This window comes from Notamacropus eugenii, chromosome 1, assembly GCF_028372415.1.
Source record: "Notamacropus eugenii isolate mMacEug1 chromosome 1, mMacEug1.pri_v2, whole genome shotgun sequence".
NCBI classification, from domain to species: domain Eukaryota; kingdom Metazoa; phylum Chordata; class Mammalia; order Diprotodontia; family Macropodidae; genus Notamacropus; species Notamacropus eugenii.
The window spans coordinates 280,121,118-280,135,916 of NC_092872.1; the positions used below are offsets into that span (position 1 = coordinate 280,121,118).

Sequence of the window (14,799 nt, forward strand, 5' to 3'; positions counted from 1 at the left end):
TAGAAAGATTATATTCTGGAGGTCAAAGGAGCTAGCATTACAACCAAGAATCACCTATTCAGCAAAACTCAGTATAATCCTTCAGGGGGAAGAATGGACATACAATGAAATAGAGGACTTCTAAGCATTCCTGTTAAGAAGACCAGAATTGAACAAAAAAAAATTTTCTAATACAAAACTCAAGAAAAGTATAAAAAGGTAAATAGCAAAGAGAAATAATAAGGGATGCAATAAGATTAAGCTCTTTATATTCCTACATCAGAAGATAATACTTAAAACTCTTAAGAATTTAAGACTTTTAACTTAAGAGAAATCTAGATAGAGGATGTGGGTATAAGTTGACTATTATGGGATGATATCTAAAAATAAATAAAATTCAGAAGTGAGAAAGTGGGATGACTATGATGGGATGATATCTAAAAACAATAAAATGAAGAGGTGAGAAAGAGGGATGCATTGGGAGAAGGGTGAAGGAAGAAGTAAAATGGGGTAAATAAAAGAGGTACAAAAGAGCTTTTACAGTGAAGGGCATGTGGAACAGTGGTGGCAGACAATATTTGAACCTTACTTTCATTTGAATTGTCTCAAAGAGAGAATAAGAATTGGATACAAAAATCTCTTACCCTACAGGGATGTAAAAACGGAAGGGAACAGACAAAAAGGTAGAGCTGATAGAAGCGAGGGTTGATTGGGGTAGGTGGTGGTCAGAAGTAAAACACTCTTGAGGAGGGACAGGATAATAGGAGAGAGAAAAGTATAAACAAGGAAAAAACAGGATGGAAGGAAATATGGAATTAGTGATCATAACTGTGAAAAAAATGACTGCAAGTTTCTCTGATAAAGATCTCATTTCTCAAATATGTAGGGAACTGGGTCAAATTTATAAGAATATAAGTCATTCCTTAATTGATAAATGGTTAAAGGATATGAACCAGCAGCTTTCAGATGAAGAAATCAAAACTATATATAATCATATAAAAACATGTTCTAAATCACTGCCAATTAGAGAAATGCAAGTTAAAATAACTCTGAGGTGCCATCTTCCTCTTATCAGATTGGCTAATATGAAAGAAAAGGAAAATTACAAATAGCTGAGGGGATGTGGGAAAATTGGGATAATAATGCATTGTTGGTGGAGCTGTGAGCTAATCCAAACATTCTGGAGAGTAATTTGGAACTATGCCCAAAGGGTTATAAAACTATGCATAACCTTTGACCCAGAAATATTACTACTATGTCTACATCCCAAAGAGATTTTTTTAAAAAGTGAAACGATCTACATGTACAAAAATATTTCCAGCAGTTCTTTTTCTTGTAGTAAAAAAATAGAAATTGATGGGATTCTCATGAATCAGGAATGGTTAGACAAGTTGCTGTTTTGTGATTGTGATGGAATATTATTGTGCTGTAAGAAATGACAAGTAAGATGTTCTCAGAAAGACTTGGAAAGATTTACACAAAACGATGCAAAGTGAAGCGAGCAGAACCAGGAGAACATTGCACATAGTAACAGCAACATTGTGTACAATGATCAACTTTGGAGGACTTAGCTATTCTTAGCAATACAACGTTCCAAGACGATTCCAAAAGACACATGATGAAAAATAATATCTACCTCTAGAGAAAGAATTGATAGAGTTTGACAGATCGAAGCAAACTTTTTAAAAAACTTAATTTTCTTGGTTTTTTTTGTCTGTGTTTTCTTTTATAACATGACTAACATGGGAATATGCTTTGCATGACTGCACATGTTTAACCTATGATAAATCACTTGTTTTCTCAGTGATGGGGGAGGGGAGATCATTTAGACCTCAAAATTAAAAAAAAAAGTTAAACTTTGTTTTTATGTATAATTGGAAAAAAATATTAAAAACAAACTGTCCCCATCCTAGCTTTACAGTCTTCTTATACCTCACTCTCATGTAGTCTCCTATCCAATTACAAGGACTTCCTTGCTGTTCCTTACACAAGACACTTCATCTCCTGACTCCAGGTACTTCCCCTGGTCTGGGGTCCCTCCAGGCCTGGGGTCTGTCCCTCATCATCCCTGCCTCCAGGCCCTTGGCTTCCTCCAAGTCTCAGCTCCAATTCTACCTTCTCTAGGAAGCCTTGCCTGAACTCCTTTTGTCTTTACATACCCTCTGGGATCATCTCCCATCTACCTTGTCTCTTGCTTGTCTCTAGCTGTTTCCATGTTGTCTCCTCCATGAGACTGTAAGCCCCTCAAGAGCAGAGATTGTTCCTATTTTTTAACATTTCTCTGTATCCCTAGTGCCTAGCACAGTGCCTGTAAACACTTAATAGATGTGTGCTGACTTACTGACTGACTGAGACCATAGGTCTAATTAGAATAACAGAATTTGATTAGGAAGGAACTCTTCAATGACCTACCCTTCTTAACTGGAAATTGCTTAATGCTGGAATGATTCAGGATTAATTTCCTTATTAAAGAACTCCCAGTTAAGTATTAAGACACATACATTTCATGTTAGGAAAAGTTTTCTAGCTCATTCTATAAGGCTCCATAATTGTGCAGAAGCCAAATGACTGCCTTCATTGGTGGCAGGTTCTCTTTTCTAGCTCCGTAAGCAGAGATGGAGGGTGTTAGGCAGGGAATTTTCTTCTAGCTTTGCCTCACAGGTCTCTTTCTGCTCTAGGATTCTGGTGCTCTAGTCTGCTCTCCCTTTTGGGAGAGAGCTTAGCCAGGCTATGATCCAACAGTTCCCTCTGTCCCCACTGTAACAATAGTGAAGGAATCCAAGGCATGATTGATGGAAAACAGAGAAGCCCCATTTCTGTTTCATAAAGGAGCATGTTCTGTCTACTTAACTCCTTCCTTCCATGACCAGCTGTGATCAGCACTATGGCTGGCAGCAGTTTCAGAGTATCCGGTGAAGTCCTAAAGCCACAGCATGGTAAAACTTCGGATCTGACCTCAGAAGGCCTGCGTTCAGACCTTGCCTCTCACCGGGTTTTCCCAGTAGAACCTTAAGTAAAATGCAAATTTCTTTTGGCCTCCATTTTCTTAATTGTAAAAAGAGGACTTTGGGATAGAAGGAGGCCTAGTATAGACACAAAGCCTTGGATTTGGGGTCAAAGAACCCAAATCCCAGCTCTACTACTCATTGTGTCTACGATCTTTCAAGGTCTCAGTGTCTCATCTGGGAAAGGCCAGGATTGAGCTACTTGTCCTCTGAGGTTCCTTCCAGTTCTAATCTCACCATCATTAGACCTCTAGCGGCTTTTACAGCTCTCAATTTATGGCCTTTGATCTGTGTGACCTTGGACAAGTCACTTCATTTCCCTGGCTCTTGGTTTCATCATCTGTAAAAATAAAAGGTCTGGACCAAATGGCCTCAGAAGTCTCTTCCAGTTCTCCATTCTGATCCTGTGATACCAAAGGAGTGTGCCAACAATCTGCCTCTACATCTTGGTCCTGGGTCCAAATCCTACCTGCACCCCATTGACATCAGCATAGAAACCTCAGAAGGGCAAACAAATGGAGATACCACAAATAGCTTTGGTTGAGCGGCAGCTGAGTTTCCACATATCTCCAGGAATCAGAGAGGAAGATTTGACTTGTAGAATAGAGGATTAATCTTGTGTGGGGGTCATGGCTTAGACCAAGATAGGAGCAAGATAAAGGAGCCTGATGTGGTGAGACACGTAATATATAACAACAGCAACGATGCTATCCAGCAGTCATACAGCACTTTAAGATTTGCAAAGCACATTAGATGTATTACCCCATTTGATTCCCACAACAACCTTGTGAGGTGATTGATTATTGAGTTATTGAACACAGAGAGTGTCCAACTCTCTGTGACCCCATTTGGGCTTTTCTTAGTAAAGATCCTAGAGTGGTTTGCCATTTCCTTCTCCAGATCACTTTACGGATAAGGAAACTGAGGCAAAGAGGGTTATGTGACTTACCCAAGGTCACACAGCTAATAAGTGTCCAGGGTCACATTTGAACTCAGATCCTCCTGATTCCAGGCCTGATACTCTATTTGCTGTTTCACCTAACTGCCCTCAGAGTCTAAATTAATGGATAAATTATGTTATACACTTGAATCATTTCACCCTCTTTCCCTTGCTATTTTCATCTTAAAACTGAGTGAAGGGTTACCACGTTCTCCTATTAGATTGTAGATACAATAAAAGAACCACATCCCTGTGACTCAAGCCAAAGGGAGGAAACAATGAAAAGGAGACAGTAAGGGTGGGAGTGGGAGATGAGAGCTGGCCAATGGGGTTGTTAAACAGCTCAGCTCTGCAACAGACACAAAGCCCCTTCTGTCTGCCGTGATAGCAAGGAATCATCAGTTCTACTCAAAAGAGTTGTTCCAAATCAGATTTTTTTTTAAATATTAAAAGAGAAATGTTTGGCAGTAATTGTTTTTTTATTCATTGTCTTCTCTAAATATGGTAGAAAGAACATAGGATTCTACAAATTTAGAAATGCGAAGGCCAAGAAAAATTATCTAATCCAGGGGTTCTTCAATGTTTTTGTGTTGTGGATCTCTGGCAATCTAGTGAAGCTTACAGTATTTTAATATTATAATTCTATTACATAATTGTATTTAAATGCCTAAAACAGATTACAAATGATTACAAAAGAAATCGTTTTTTTTTTAAAAAAGCTGTAATTTTTAGGCAAGTTCATAGACCCCCAATATCTATTCATATACTCTTGGGGGCTCTGTAGACCTCAACTGAAGGATCTCAGCTCTAGTCCAGTCCCCTTATTTTATAAAGTTGTGAAATGAGAGCTATGAAGATGAAGTGATTGTCCAGGGTCACACAGCTGCTAAATAGAACAAGGACTCACATCCAAGTGCTTTGATCCATTTGGTGCTCTTCACATACATACACACACACACACACACACACACACACACGATTGAGTGCAATATACTATAGTACGTTTTTTAAAGTTCCCAGTATGCAAGGAAGAAAAGGGAAATATAGTATTTGAAATGTTGGTACCTATTATATTTCTGAAATTTTCTCTTCCATTAGAAAGACAATTTCTTCAAAAAATTCTTTCCTTTAAAGAGTTAATATACGTTGGAAATATCTTTAACATAGATCCCCTCTTCCCCCAATGCCCCTTCATCCTGCCCGTTCTGCTTTCCACATTTTGTATTTCTTTTGAAAGTGTCTGTGAAATTCTAGAATTATGCAGCAAAATGTTCCTTCAGAGGTCATTTACTCCAACAGCATCATTTTCTAGAAATCTGCGGGATAGTAAATGACTACTCCAAGGCCACCTAACTAATAAGCATTAGATTGGAACCTGAACCCAGGTTGTCTGCTTCTAGATTGAGTTTCCATTCCACTGTACTATGCTGACCTACACATGAGCACACACATGAACACACATGTACATATATACTTTCTCACAGACTCATACAATACATTCTTTCTCACATTCATACATGTATAGACAAGATAGAGATAACTTTGCCAAATGAGATTCTACGTATCTCAAGACAAACCATGCCCTGGGGGAAAGGCTTTAATTTTTTCTCAAATATAATTCTTTCCACATGGCCCCATTTTGTCCCACACTTGCCCGTGTCACACACCATTGTTTCTCATTAGGGTACTGAATTTCTAGTTGAAGTCAAGGATCTCTGTGCCAGCCCTCATTCCTCTCCAGCCTCCCCTTCCCATTGCATTGCAAACAACCAGAAGAGAAGAGTAGGACAGAGTGGTCCCTAAGAAGGCCCCTCACTGGTTTCCCATTTCACAGAACCAGCAGCCCCTAGGGAATGGCAGGTGAGGCCTTGGGCTCAACACGACCCCAGGACCCCTTTTTGTAAGTCATTAAGAGCACTTTTTGAAAATAATTATTTTTTAAAAATCATCCCCACAATCTCTGTTGCCAGCCCTCTCCCAAACAATCTTATGAACTTTCAGGTAGAAAAATGTCTTCTTACAAGAGCTGCTGAAGTCAATTTTGCTCAGGCTAGGTACCCACCAGTCAGTCTCGCCGAGATACCAAGGTCCCCTCTACTGGTGCAGTAGCATTTTTCTGCTAGAGGAGAGGGACAGGACAATATAGGTGATCAGGGCAAGCCCACACTCCATTTCCTCCTCTGGGGAGTGGCCAATCGCATGGTGCCTCTCACCCTATTTTGCCCAGCTGTTTGGAATTCAGACATGTTGTCCATTAGGCAACCACACATATTTGGGTCCTCCCTAGCCTGCTGGAACCCTTAGAGAAATAAATTAATAAGTGCCCTGTGGTGACAGCCGCCAATTACTGACTATTCTAAGAAGTTGATCAACAGGCTCTGTGGATGGGGCCCTGTGACATCTTGGAAGGAGGTGAGTGGCCTGGCAGCGCCTTCAGTCTATCCCATAAAAGGTGGTGCAGCCTTAGATGTTTCTCAACCAGCCTTTACTGACTCATGGTTTCGATAACCCTGAGGGGACTTCATTACCAACCTCATCTTTTTTTATACATAAATGAGAAGGAAACCATAGACATACCCAATCTCTCCTGGTACTCTTAGTGGTATCATTAAGCAATCAGGGACCTCTTAGGATACCAGAGCATCTGCCTGGTGAGGAGGAGACCATGGTCTACCTGTGGATCTATGTCTTGGGCTGCTTTGAAGAGGCCCATCATTCCCCTATTGGGGGCCATCTCCAGCCATCTCTGGTCACTGAACCCAGATGGCTCTGAAGGAGAAAGTGAGGCTGCCGACTTTGCACAGCCCTACCTCACTTCAATCCAATTCATTTGCAAGTCATGGCAAAGCCTTCCTGATGCCACAGTTTCCTTTAAGAATGAAGGACAAACAACAACATCCCCTATTTCATGATAAGTCCTCAGTTTTGCCAGATACAAGAAATGAGAACCATCAAGGAACAAGAGAGCAGCAATCCTTGTGGGCCATTTCCTAACTTCCCTTAGAATATTTGGTACAGAAGAAAAAGCTGAGTTCGGAGTCAGGAGACCCGAGTTTTGATCTCCTTTCTAGGACTTCCTACCTGAGTGAACATGGACAAATCAAGCCATCAAGATTTCTTGGTACCTCAATTTCCTCATTTGTGAAATGGGGATGGTGGGGCAGAGAATCGAGCACTGGACTTCAAGTCAGGAAGACTCATCTTCCTGAGTTCAAATCTATGCTCAGACACTTACTAACTATGTGACCCTGGGCAAATCATTTAATCATTTGCTTCAGTTTCCTCATCTGTAAAATAAGCCAGAGAAGGAAATAGCAAACCAGTCTAGTGTCTTTGCCAAGAAACCCCAAATGAGGTGTCATGGAAAGCCAGATACAACTGCAATGACTGAACAACAAATCCTTGCACTACTTACTTCACAGTTTGGTGGTAGAGAAAGTGCTTGTCACAAAGCTCATCACAAACTATTGTTATTACAGAGTTTAATTTAATCTGGTGAGGCATCAGGAAGGGATGGATAAAGGTCAGTGGTAGGGTAAGCACAGAGTTAGGGCAGGGATGGGAAGACCTGGATTTACAGCTGTTCTTTTACATATTCTAGCTGTGTAAACCTAGCCTCCACCCCCACAGCTTTCACAGGTGGATCAAGAGATAGAATGTTCCTTCTCCATCCTCTTAAAACATGGCCAGGTGGGAGCCATTTTCCAGTTTGTCTCCATTGCTTGCCTCCTTTCTCCTGCTGAGATGTCCCCTCCACATCTAATACTTTCCAGTAGATAACTAAGTCCTCTAGGGTCAAGTTTACATCCCTCTTTTGGCATTTAGATTTTGTCTTAACCGGGTCCCATCTGATCTTTCGAGCCACATTTAACAACAATAACAATGGCTAACATTTATATAGAACATTAAGGTATTCAAAACACTTTGCAAATATTATCTCATTTCATTCTAACAGAAACCCTGGGTGCTATTATTATCCCTATTTTCCATATGAGAAAACTGAAGCAGGCAGCATTCTGACTTCCTGAATTTCCAGACTCAGGGTCACAAAGCTAGTAAGTTTCTGAGGCTGGGGCTGAATTTAAATTCAGGTCTTCCTGCCCTCAGGTCAGCACCACCACCTAACTGCCTCCGCATGCCCCTGATTTCCATCTGGCCTCCCTAGAGACTTCAGGGAGCTTCTCCGGTAAGATCCAAGCCTCTCTCTTGGTAGAGCTGTGATTTAAACCTTCTATCCTCCACAATTCATTCACTCTTCCATATTTTTTTGATAATTTCCAGTATGTAGAACATCTGCTTGCATTTGCTTGGATAGAGGGAGTTACTCTGTATTTTCTATTTGTATTGGACTTTTGTGTAACCAGTGTCTGGTGGAAAAGAGCAAAACTGGTCAGAGTAAGGCAGCCACCAGAGAAGTAGCTTTTGTTCTAACCCAACACTGTGCCCCAGCTCAGTAATATTCAGAGGAGGGAGGGAGGGCATATCCCTAGAATTCTAGCCTGGGATCTCTCTCAGAGACTGGAGGAAAAAGCACCCAGACTTAGAGTCATTTCTCTGCTTCCCTCAAGGCAGAGATTGCTGTCTGCTTTGGAAAGAGGAGGGCAAGATTCCAGAGATCCTATCAATGCCTCTGAAAGTTGCGTTTAGACAACCTTGGCATGGGGTTCTCCCAGGTGAATAAGCTACTGTGATCAATGTATGTTGTCACCTTCTCTGCAAATTACCATCTTAGCGAGTTGCCTAGAGCACTAAATAGAGAAATGACCTGCCCAGGGTCACACACTGTGTTTTAGAGTTGGAACCTGAACCTAGGTCCTCCTGATAGAATCTCAAATTTTAGACGTAAGAAGCAAATTGATGCTGACTGGAAGGCAGTGCCAATTGGATGGTTGAAGATTTAGAGCTGTGTCAATAACCCTGACTGGAAATATACAGTCTCTAACTGGGTGGTGAGGGAACCAGTTGTAAAGAAGTCTATTGGAACCTCTAAAACATGGTTTGTTTTTGGAGGATGCTATTTGTACATCATGACTAATAAAGTTTGATTGCATTCATTGAAAAATGTAAATCTAAATAGCATTTCTTTAATACTCGTTAGCCTATGTAACAGTAAATCAGCTTTGTGTGTAACCTACAATACCGGGGTTGGGGTAGGAGAAAGAGACAGCTGGAAATCCAATCAGCTACTCCCTCAATCAATAAAAATTTATTAAGAGCCTACTCTGTACTAGGCATCCATAAATAATGCAAAGACAAAAAGGATCTTGGATTCCATTAGAGGAGGCTCTATGTGCATAGAGCCATCAGATTCCAGGCCTAGAGGTGGAAGAGATATCAAGGATCCCTTATCATTTTACAGATGAGGAAGATGAGGCATAGGGAGTTGAAATGGTTTATTCAAAGTCACACAGATAGTAAAAGTCAGAGGCAGGATTTGAACCCATTTGTCCTCTAACTTCAGATTCACCATTCCTGTTGCCTCAGTATACACATTTGCACAGTGGTGCTAGAGCTGTTTTCAAATAAAGTAAGCATTCAGTGTAGCAGAGGTGAGGAAGGCATGCACTCTAGGCTTGGGGAGGAGAATCAATACCAAAGCATAAAGGTTTCCCACCCCTTCCATCTTCTTGCCCTCACTGAGAGCTTGTTCTCCCCTGAGGACACTTCCTTTCTGGCCAATCTTTCCAGCACTGGATGGAAATGATGACTGCACCATCATTCATGAATACTTCTTATTCCCCATGGTATAGCAACAATGCAATATTCACAGTGCCCATGTTGGCCATGAATATCCCAGAGCAATTCTGAATCGCAAAATACCACACTCTCCACATAGAAGATGGAACCAAGACATTTATTCAGACACCAGAAAGCCAAATCCATCACAGTAACAAAAATCTATACACAATAACAATGCAGAGAGCAACAAGAGCCCCAAGCCTTCCCCCTGCTAGGCTTCCCACAAACCAGCTCCTTAAACAAAATCACAGACAAGCTCTTTCACTCACACTGGCTAGCTGCCTGCATTCTTCCTGGATCTGACTTCTTTCAAGACTAACTTCCTCTCAGCTCTTTTCTAGCTCTGCCTCTTCCTGCTCCATCCGTTCAGCAAACTCCTCCACCACAGGCTCTATGGGACTCAGACTTATGTAGCTCAGGCTTCCATGTGACCCAGACAAGTCATATGGGCCTATTAGTGAATATGAAAGATTTTCCATTTAAATTACCATTAAATTACCACTTCCAGATTCTGTCCCTACCACCAACACTCAGTAACCTCTCTTCCTTCATGGTTCATGATATCCTATGTATCAGCCAATCAAGATTCTGGTGTTTGTTTTCTATAAATGTCTAGGTCACTCTCCTTCCTTCCTTCCTTCTATAAGAGTTAGACAAGAGTTAAGTTTCCATAAATGTAGGCTCAACACCTATGATGCAAAGAAACTGTAACCTTGCAGGTGTCTGCAGCCAATCAAATTGAAATTATTGGGTTTACTTCCATCAAAAGCAAAGTATAAGCAAAGCTTAGAGAGATGCAGGATTCCTGCCTCAGTAAGAAGGCAGATGAAATTCAGTTTTATGGTGATGGTAACAATCCAAAGGTCTTTTATGATTCCCTGAAAGCTATTCATGGACCAAAAACCTATGGTCATCACAACTGCTCAGTGCTGATGGAGCCACATTGATTAGTGATAAGGACATGATCCTAGAGAAACAGGCTGAACACTTCCATAGTGTTTTCAACAGACCAGCATCAATCAATGCTGAGGCCATTGACCTTTTACCTCAGGTTGAAGTCAATCCTTCCTTAGCTGAACTTCCAAGTGAAGAAGAGATTTTAAGGGCCATTAGGCTCCTTTCATGTAGCAAAGCACTTGGTGCTGATTCTACTCCAGCTGAGATTTACAAGGTAGGGGGACAATTGCTCATACAAAATCTAACTAAAATATTCTAGGTTATATGGCAAGAGGAGGTTATCCCCCAGGAGTTCAAGGATGCCTCCATTATCCATCTCTATAAAGGAATAGATTGTTCTATAACAATCACAAGACGGTCTCTCTTAGTCATTGCTGGCAGAACTCTTGCTAGAGTCCTCCTTAATAGGCTGACCTGGAAGATGGTCATATATCTGAGAGCCAGTGTGGCTTCAGAAAGGGCCGAGGAACAGTTGATATGGTGTTTGCTGCCTGACTCCAGGAGAAATGCCAGAAGCAGAACAGAGGTCTGTACACAATGTTTGTAGATCTGACCAATGCCTTTGATACTGTTAGTCATGAGGGATTATGAAATATTGTGTCAAAATTTGGTTGCCCGGAAAAGTTCATCAGTATTGTATGTCAATTTCATGATGACATGTTTGCCCAGGTTCTGGATAGTGGACAATGCTCTCGTGCCTTTCTGGTCACTAAGAGAGTGAAACAGGGCTGTGTGCTTGCTCTCAAGTTTTTTAGCATGATGTTTTCAGCCATGTTGTCAAGTGCTTTCAATGAGGATGAACATGGTATCAAGATCAACTACTATACTGGTCAGTTCTTCAATTTGAAAAAGCTACAAGACAAGACCAAAGTGGAAGGAGTGTTGGTGCATGATTTTCTGTTCACTGATGATTGAGCACTCACTGCAACCTCTAAAGTTGAGATGCAACAAAGTATGGATGAATTTTCTGCTGCTTATGCTAATTTTGGTCTAAAAATTAATGCCAAGATAACACAGTCACTCCATCAGTCACCACCACACCATCCATACATGGAACCATCGGTTACAACAAATGAAGTTTTGAATGCTGTGGATAAGTTCATTTGCCTTAGTAGTGTACTTTCCAGGTATGTACACATTGACAATGAGGTTGATGCACACGTTGCCAGAGCTAGCTCAGTGTTTGGGAGGCTCCTAAGAAAAGTTTGGGAGAGAAGAGATATTAGACTGACTACCAAATTGAAGGTCTGCAGAGCCATTGTGCTGACCTCATTGTTGTATGCCTGGGAAACATGGACAGTCTGCCAGCACCATGCCAGGAAACTGAATTGCTTCCATTTGAACTGTCTTCAGAAGATTCTGAGGATCACTTGGCAGGATAAGGTATCAGACACTGAAGTCCTTGCTTGAGCTGAATTGCCAAGCATTCAAACTATGCTTCAGAGACCACAACTCTGATGGGCTGGCCACGTTGTTTGAATGCAAAATGTGCACTTGCCAAAAAGACTATTTTATGGAGAACTCACAAGGGGCAGGCAATCACACGGTAGTCAGAAGAAGCCATACAAGGACACTCTCAAGGTCTCTCTCAAGAACTTTAGGTTTGACTATGCAACATGGGAGGCACTGGCACAGGACTGTTCAGCATGGCACACCCACATCAGAAAGAGTGCTGTGCTCTGTGAGCAAAACGGAATTGAGACAGCACAAAGTAAAAGTAGGATGAGCAAATTTGGAGTGTTCACCCCAAATATTGACACAGACTATCTGTGACCAGCCTGTGGGTAGAGCATTCCAAGCTGGCATTGGTTTGATCAGCCACAGTCAGACACACTGAAATTTCACTTTATCATGGTGATGTCATTTTGGTCTTCTTCATGAATGAAGGACAACAACCAGTGGGTTTCTTAGACCACAACAACCATAGCACTTATAGGTTTGCTAAGTATTTCACATAAATTATCTTGAGAGAAGTTAATATTATATTATTATATTAATAACTAATTATTCATTTGTGACCCACTTTTTTCCTCTTCTGTTAAAACCCAACTCCTGAAAAGGTCAAATCAGTCTCTGAAGGGCATAGCAGAGGGATTAGATTACTCTTAGCACCCAAGGCATAAACTCATTAACTAGGTTTGGCTTGGGTGGGACCTCACCCAAATGGGCAATCTAATTCCTGTTTAGAATATAAGCAGAATCCAAGTTGGCAAGCTTTTGCCTGGGGAAGGAAACCTGGATTCTTGGTGACATCCTTTAGAGTTTAAGGCCACCCAGTTCATGAAGGAGAAAACTAGGGGAGAGGTCTGTATGGAAAGGGCCTCCTCTGCCCAGATGCCTTGAGGCTGATGAATCTTGAAATCATGCCACTTCTCAGCAGAAGCAGCTGAAGACATTTAGCCTACCTGAGCATTAAATGTCCCCCAATCAGCACTGAGTTTCACTTGTCAGGGCAATCACCTGTCACAAGTCAATTTAAGATATTCTGGAGCCTTCTTTAGCATCTTTAGTTACCAAGCGAAACAATTTATTTTTAACAAGCTAGCCTAATTAATAAATTGATTATTAATTACCCAGAAACTGTGTCTCTCTGGGGTTTTCATTCATCATATCTGATAGTTTACCAGAAAGAATATCAAAAGATAATAGAACTCTTCCATTGGTTCCAGGATATATTCTATATTTATATAAAGAGCGGCTATAAATATTTTTGTACATGTGGAATCTTTTCCCTTTGTTTTTTAGGATCTCTTTGGGATACAGACCTAGTAGTGGTATTGATGAATCAAAAGATATGTGCATATACTTTCACCCAGTAACATCACTACTAAGTTTCTACCCCCAAAGAGAACAAAGAAAAAGAGAAGGGCCATGTGAGCAAATCTGTTGATAACCATTCTTTTTGTGGTGGCAAACAATGAGGGGGTAAGCATGAACTGGGGAATGGCTAAGCAAGTTATGGTATATGAATTTGATGAAATACTTTTGTGATGTTAAAAATGCTAAAGGGGTTAATTTCAGAAAAATCTGAGAAAATTCCTGAATAAATTCAGAGTGAAGCAAACAACACCAGGAAAACTATGTATACAACGAAAACAGTACTGTAAAAAGAAATCATTCTGAAAGACTGGCGAACTCTGATAATTCAATGACTAACCACAGTTCCAGAAGACAGATTACAAAATGTGCTACCCACATCCTGATAAAGGTGATAGGTTCAATTTGGATTGAGACTTCTGTTTTCTTTTTTGAAACGTCCAATGTAAGCATTTGTTTTACATGACTATACACATTTGCAACAGGGGTTTTGTTTTTCTTCTTTTCTCTATATGGGGTGAGAGGGAGAGAAGGGTGATTTTTTTAAAAATAAAATTTAATTTTAAAATATATGTTGAATGAGGCACAGAGAGATTGTGACTTGCTCAGGGTTACTGAACTAGTAAAGTGGCAAAGGTAGAGGTGGATTTGAATCCTGATCTGACTGACTCCATGTCAAGTAATATATCACCAGTACCACAACCTCAGTCATTTATAGTCAGATGCTAGTTATTGACTAGCTCTTTCTCAAGCCCTTTTGGAGGCCATGGCCATGGTACCAACTCATGGGACCCTTCTTCCTTTGACCTGGAGAGATTCCTCAAAGAGTTCTACGTGGACACCACAGTTCCTCATCATCATCATGGGAAGGCGTTGCCTCTTCCTAAAGGAAACCTTCTTCTACCTGCTCAAAGGGAATCAGGACAGTCAGTGGAGGGGGGTTTATATCTGCAAATAAAAGATTGTTGTTTCAATTCTGGTTCTGTGTACTCTTTGCTGAATCATGGGGCTAGGTTCAATGATTCCCGAGTACCATCCTAGATCTTAGACTTTAGGATGGAAGGTGAAGGAAAGGAGGCATGAAGCTCTGACTCTTTTAAGATGGTTTAAGTAGAAAACCATGGGGAGGCAGAGGATCCATCACAGGAAGGAATCTCAGAGATCTTTCCAAGCCCTTCCTTTTATGTAACAGGAAACTGAGGAATCTTTGGGTTTATCAAACAGCAGATTACCATAGTCATTGACTAGTGTGTGCCTGATCTATTGAAATAATCATCTTTAAGTGCTATATAAATGTTGTGGTTGTGGCTAGCTTGCCCAAATTACAGTCTGCAATACTGGACCTTTGGAGAAACCAAGCAG

At 40.9% G+C, this 14,799-nt stretch overlaps 1 protein-coding gene across 2 annotated transcripts in view; it reads right to left on the bottom strand.

Moving 5' to 3' along the window:
• The window catches only part of LOC140517586 (lipase member K-like), a 34,497-nt gene extending 28,429 nt beyond the window's left edge, over positions 1-6,068 (bottom strand). Inside the window, exon 1 of one of the 2 annotated variants that reach the window (XM_072628972.1) lies at positions 5,946-6,068. The gene's annotated coding sequence lies outside the window, so the exon portion shown is untranslated. The remainder of the gene's footprint in view (positions 1-5,945) is intronic. The other variant, XM_072628973.1, reaches the window with a different exon arrangement.
• Positions 6,069-14,799: the final 8,731 nt, after the last annotated feature.